Here is a 6,684-nt window from a genome sequence, read left to right on the forward strand (position 1 = left end):
ACACATACACATGCACCCCCCCACACACACACATTTATGTGCACAGTCTTTCACCCCACGAGGTTCTGTCTGAAAAGTTTAGTATTTTGTCTCTTTTTCCACATTTGATCATCACTTCCAGGGTGGTCTTGCAAAATGCACAGGCTTTGATACCAAGAAATAAAATAAACAGAGGAAATTAGGGACAAGGTAAACCATTTGGATCACAGCTTATGGGCAGAGACATGTCTATTACACACACCATGTGTGTGTGTAATATGTGTGTCTCTATTACACACACCATGTGTGTGTAATAGACAAATCAGTTATCACCTCTCATATGAATATCGCTGGGTTTGCTTGATTACTTTGGATCCAATAACTTCTTATTAAATACTAGATTAAATATTACAGAAAATGGAAGTTTAGTTCCAAGAGTAGTAAAATAATTACTAAAGCAGTTAGTGTTTATTCCAAAATAGTTATGCTCAGGGGGGCAAAACTTTTGAGATTACTAACATTCCAAGATTTTGTTCATATAAAAGTTTTATTCCCATCCTTATATCATAAAAATCAACAAAGAGGGGCATATAATAATAATAGTTGGTCATGTAGCCACTTTATTATATCAGTGAATCTCTGATGAACTCTCTTGCTTATGAATGAACCTTAGAAAACATGCCCCACTTTGTTATCAATTGCCCCAAGCTGCACTTGGCTTTGAAACCAGAGCCCCCTGGTGGTGCCCCTTGGGGCTACAGACAAGCACTGGCCCTTTCAGTATATGAACTTCTTCCAGTTCTTGGTTTTTCTATTGTTGGTAAGGAAATGTCAAGTGTTGTTTTCGACTAAATACTCTAATTTATTGCAATAAAATAATCCTATTTTCTAATATGCCTCTCTTGTTTAAGGTTAGGGGAGCTGTCATTTCAGCATATTTGATTTAATTCTTTGCAAAACACTCAGTACAAATTCAGATTATGCAAGTTATTTTCAACTTTTTGAATTGTTTTGTCTTGTTTTTATTAAAGAGTCAAATTAAGGCTTTAAGTCAACTGGATTAATAACTAGTTGTTTTTTGTTTTTTTTTAGTGTTACATGTAGAGCAGGGGTCTCAAACTCCAGGCCTCGAGGGCCGCTGTCCTGCAGTTTTTAGATGTGCCACAGGTACAAAACACTGGAATGAAATGACTTGATGACCTCCTTGTGTAGATCAGTTTTCCAGAGCCTTAATGACCTAATTATTCTATTCAGGTGTGGTGCAGCAGAGGCACATCTAAAAGTTGCAGGACTGCGGCCCTCGAGGACTGGAGTTTGAGACCCCTGATGTAGAGGCTCTTCCAATCAAATAAAGAGCAATTCAAATTAATCTGCTTGCATTTGAAAACTAGAGCTGGCAAATATGCTTTACAAACAGATTAAACAACTAGAATGAACCTGTACTAATAAAACTGTAAAACAACACTAATAAAAGAAATACAAGCACACATTTAGGCAAAAAACTCACTCAAGTTTGAAAGCTACAGAATAGAAACAAGCCTTTAAGTGGGAATTAAATATTTGACAGAGGGTCTATTTGATGTGCCAGTCCATTTCATGCCTGTAAAACAAGACATTTGAATCAGTTCTAAAATAGACAGGAAGTTAGTGCAGGGAAAGTAAAACAGGAGCGATACGATCACATTTACGTGTGGCTGTCAGAAGTCATTAGGCAACATTTTTAACCAGCTGCAGATGAGAGAGCGAGGAATGGCTCCTACAAAAGTAATCTGTACTGCTGCAATAATCAAGTCTGAAGATGAAGGCTTATATCACTCAAACTCTGGGAACAAAAGAGGTCTCGACCTTCACGAAAGGCCTAAACTTAAAAAAAAAAAAAAAAAAAACAGTGATGACTGCTTGTGTTGGTTTTTCTGAAGATCATGAAAGATTACACCAAATGGTTTTCTGAAGGTGTCAAAAGGTGGATTTGAGTCATAACATTGGCAGAACATCTGAACTTGTCTGAGATGGAAATGAAGGGATTTGATAATCCAATAGATGTACAAAACATCCATTCACTTTACCACTGATTTGATCAAATCTCTTTCAAATTATGAATATATTGCGGTTTTACAAATTAGTTTTTCCCCGCCTCCTTTAGAACAACTTGCCAGATTTGGTTTCAATAAATATTTTCATTTGGATCAGATGGTTTATTATTTTCATCTAATTTATGTGTGAAGTTTCTGCACTGATTTACAAGTTTTGCTCCAGATATCCAAAAAGCTCAAAGTCACTTGGTGGTTCTGACAAAGTGAACCGTCTCTTCTGAGCCACATCTTTTCCTGTTCTTTGCTTGATGTTCTGATTCATGGATTTCCAGGAGGTCAAAATATGAAATCAGACTTATACTTAAATGCTTTACATTTAGACATTTTATATGAAGTCACTAAGAAAATATTGAACCAAAGTACAACCAACAGAACCAACAGAAACAGCCAATAAAAGAAAAGAAACTAAGGCACACAGAAATGATCAAAACCGAAAACAACCCAAGATCTTGACATCTGGAAACATTGTTTTAAAATAAGACGATGTGATAGAGTAATTTTATTTTGAAAAGTTAAATTATTCATTTTGTCATTTAATTTTTTATCCTGCTTTTAATGCATTTTACCTCTGTCAGTAATACAGTTCACCTAAAGCATTATCCATGTATTTTGATGTCCTAATATTCACAATTCAGTTAAAAAGAATTTAAACTGAAATGAGAATTTTTTTTTTTTTTTTTTACCAAATCATTCTTGGCTGAATGTTGAAGTCTCTGTTTACACTTGTTAGATTTTAGGACTGTCATTCTTATTTTTTACCCTCAATTTTTCTATAAAGTAAAAACTTGTCCCCACAAAGTAACCTCCAGACTCAGATTTCTGGCTCTGTGCCTCTAATGTCATTTTAGTTAGTGTTGTACTCATGAGGAGACATAAGCTGATGGGGAAGACCCAGCTTCCATTAAAAAAAAATCTGCTTATTTAATGTTTGAAAGGTCAGATGCACTGCTCTGCCAAATTTAATTATTCCGAGAACCTGCACTCTGCAAATGAGAAATCTTATAATCAGAATGCCTGTACATAACAGATTGGAAGTGAGGGAATGTGCTTATATTTGTGTGTGTATTTTTTTAACAAGATCATAATTACCCAAGCATTATTTGAGCATATATGCTATGAGTTTGGGGTTACTTACAGGACACATGAAACCTTCAGGCCAAATGGACAACTATAACCCATTCATAGGGCACTCAGAAATATGTTCAATTTCAAAATGTCTACCTCAAACTGTAATTGGAAGGTTCAAATGACACCTTCAGATTTTTGATTTGAGGCAGAAATTCAAGGGTAAAAAAGTTAGACGATGTCAGGTTGGTAAGCAAAGATCTCACTATCGGCGCCGATGGTTCAGGACAATCTTATCTTTACCGCTTTAAGCTGATCAGAGTTCCTAAGAATGTCTACCTTCACAAAAACTGAGTGGGTTTGAATCAAAGGATTAGTAAATGTAAAGGCACTTAATCCCCACAGTAAACTAATGTTGTGAGCCTGCTTTTCTTCCAAAGACCATCTGGACCTTGTCAGAAGAATTGCATCAACTTTTTGAATTTCTAGAAGAGTTGAGATAAATCTGACAGACTTTCAGAAAATCATAGAAGAGACCCCAGAACTCTGTAACATAGAAAGATTGTGCAAAGAGCAATGATCAAAGCTACAGCTCTCTGTATGCTTCAGAAGTGCAAGATGCTGCAGGAGAAGATAAAATGCTGTTCAGTCGGCAAAAGGGGTCATTCTTTTGGGCCAGATTCTGGTACAGGGAGAAATTATAGACAGCAAAAGAGGTTAATGCAAAAATGATTTATCAAAAAAGTGAATATGCAGTGATGATGACAGGTGGGTTCTTGGGACAGAGTTCCAGCAGGACACTAGTAAGCCCTCCCCATATCCCCAACAATTTGATTTGGAGCCTGTTCTGGTCCCCAAAATAACGTCTTGCCTCAAAAAAAGAAGTTCAAATGCGTAAACAGTAGTTTAAAACGTTCACTGCAGAATAACAGTTTTTTCTGTGCCATTTCCACTACTGCTTAGTTAACACACCGTTTGAAGTAGTTACCTTTTCTGTTTTATGACATCAGTCTCTCTATTATGTGCAGTAAGAGTGAGTTGAAAGGTCTGTGGATTGCTGATCAAGGGGAAGATATGTAAAAACATATCTTCAAAACATTGTTACTACGTTCTCCTGCCGCATTGTGCAACACCCACTGGTGATGCATCCTGGGTTCCCCAAAATGGTCACAACAGGCGTTGGCCTTTAACAAGGTCCTGAACCAAACCAGCTCAAGGATTAGAGTTTTCTTGGAGGAAAAGGTCTATGGCAGAAGCAGTAAGTGATCAGTTTTTGGTTTGGACATTATAATAACTATTATTATAACTACTATTATAATTATTCAATAATTAGGAATGGCAGAAGTTCCAGGAGGAGGCAAGTGAACCCACAGACCTGAGGTTGGCAGGTGTTTGATCATTGATGGTCCAATGATGGGTTGTTTCCTCTGTCCTGGTTGGAGCTGATGAGTAATAATAAGGCAGGTGAGTATCACGGTGGAACAGGTGAGGAACCAAGGGAGCAGCTGTCTGGGGAAAGATTAAGGTAGGAGATCTTCACACAGATGCTAGGACTTAGCAAGCAGCTTGTTTGAGTCCTGAACTCTAACAAGCTACATAAACAGAGGAATACAGTTTCTATCAGTGGAGACAAGAAAGGCTCAAGTCAGGACTGCAGGGATCCTGGAACTGAAAAATTAGAGGCCCAATTACAACTCTGGTGAGCAAAACAACCTGGCAGCTGGTTCTTCTTCTTCTTCTTGTTTTATGGCGGTTGGCAAACAACTTGTAGGTGCATTACCGCCACCTTCCAGACTGGAGTATGAACCAGATGCAAACCCACTATAATCTTCCCATAATTCCTGTCCTCCTAAGAAAACTAAAAATGCTGCTGAACACTACATCCTCAGACGATTTTTGCAGCAAATTTCTAATATCTAATTTATTTTTGTTTCTATTTAACTCTCTGATTAACACCTCTCTTTCCTGATTATATTTATTACATTCTAGAAAAATATGCTGTATTGTTTCTGACTCTCCACAATATCTACACAAACCTGTACTATGTTTGTTGATTATTTTTAGAGTACTATTTAACCCCGTATGCCCAAACCTTAATCTGGATAAACATCCTCTTCTTTTTTATTCCTATTACCTTTCCTACATTCTCCAACTTTTTTGTGAATGCTATAAAAACATCTTGCATTGTCTTCTCTATCCCATTGCTCCTGCCATTTCTTTTTAATATATGATTTACTTATACTTTTGACCTCATTTTTGCTTATTTTGGCATTAAGCTCAACATTATTGGCAGCTGGTTCAGGGAGCCAACTCCTCTTTAAGCACCTGCTGATGAACCTTAATGAGCTGCAGCTGTGGACTTGCACCTGCGGTCACACCCTGGAGAGAAGAATGAGAGAAACAACAAACAGCTCTCAGGATCTGACTAAAGACAGTTGTGCAAAGTATTAATCCAGGGTACCAATAACTGCACAACAAGGTATTTTCTTATACACTATTATTAACACATTCGTTTTCACATCAAGACAACCTGTAAGCAAATTATAAACAATAACCAATTTGAAATTGTTTTACAGATTCCAACAGACTCTCTGCTTTTTGATGTAACTTCTCCTGTAAGTTGAGCTTCTTTATCTTCCAACTCCTGTGATAAATGTTAAAGTTTTATCCACTAAGCCTCTCTGGGTTTAGTCAAAGATCCACACCTCACTTCTAAAATAAAAACAGACACAGTACCAAGAAGTTCATAGACAATTAGACATGCGTCTGATGACACCAGTGTCTCCAGAAGTGAAGTAGTAGCACAGGGGGATTTGCATGCCAGAAATTATTAGATCGAATTAGACTGCATCAATCCAGCCTGACACATTCCTGGATCTGCACCCTGTTGTGCAGCACACCCAGCTTTAAGAGCCAGATTTTACACAAACTCTTTGAGTTTAACTAATTGTAACAAAACCATGACTTGGGTCATGGATTAATTATCCATATGCATGTGGATTTGATCAACTTATTTATGTAAATAAAGCCAGAAGATGTGGGACCATGAGAATCACTGTGAATTAAAATTGTGGGTTAAATTATTTCTGTTTTGGTTTCCAAAATGTTTCATTTTCACTGATGAGGTAAAAGGTCAGACTTGTATGTTTCTTCTCATAATTGAAAAATAACACAAAGCCTTCTGGGTAATAAAACACATTTTCTGGGTAGAAAAGTTATGACTGCAAATAATATCCAGAGAATTTTTGTGTTGATGAAAAGGATTTAAAAAGATTTGAAACAGATGAAAATCTTCCAGAAAATCATAATCAATCTTCATCAAATAAGTTTTATTTATGAAGACTGACTCAGATTTCTTCATTTCATCCAACACTTTACTATAAAACATTTTCTTGGTTGCGAGTCAAATTAGTCCAAAGTGAACATTTATAAATGGTGCTTGTGATTTAAATTAAATGGCATTGTGTTGGAAAATAAATTTATATTTGTAAAAATATTTTAGAGTCACACTGTGGGAAGATCATCCACACAACAAACTTTTGAAAGA

This window comes from Xiphophorus maculatus, chromosome 23 (genome assembly GCF_002775205.1).
Source record: "Xiphophorus maculatus strain JP 163 A chromosome 23, X_maculatus-5.0-male, whole genome shotgun sequence".
Classification (NCBI taxonomy): Eukaryota; Metazoa; Chordata; class Actinopteri; order Cyprinodontiformes; family Poeciliidae; genus Xiphophorus; species Xiphophorus maculatus.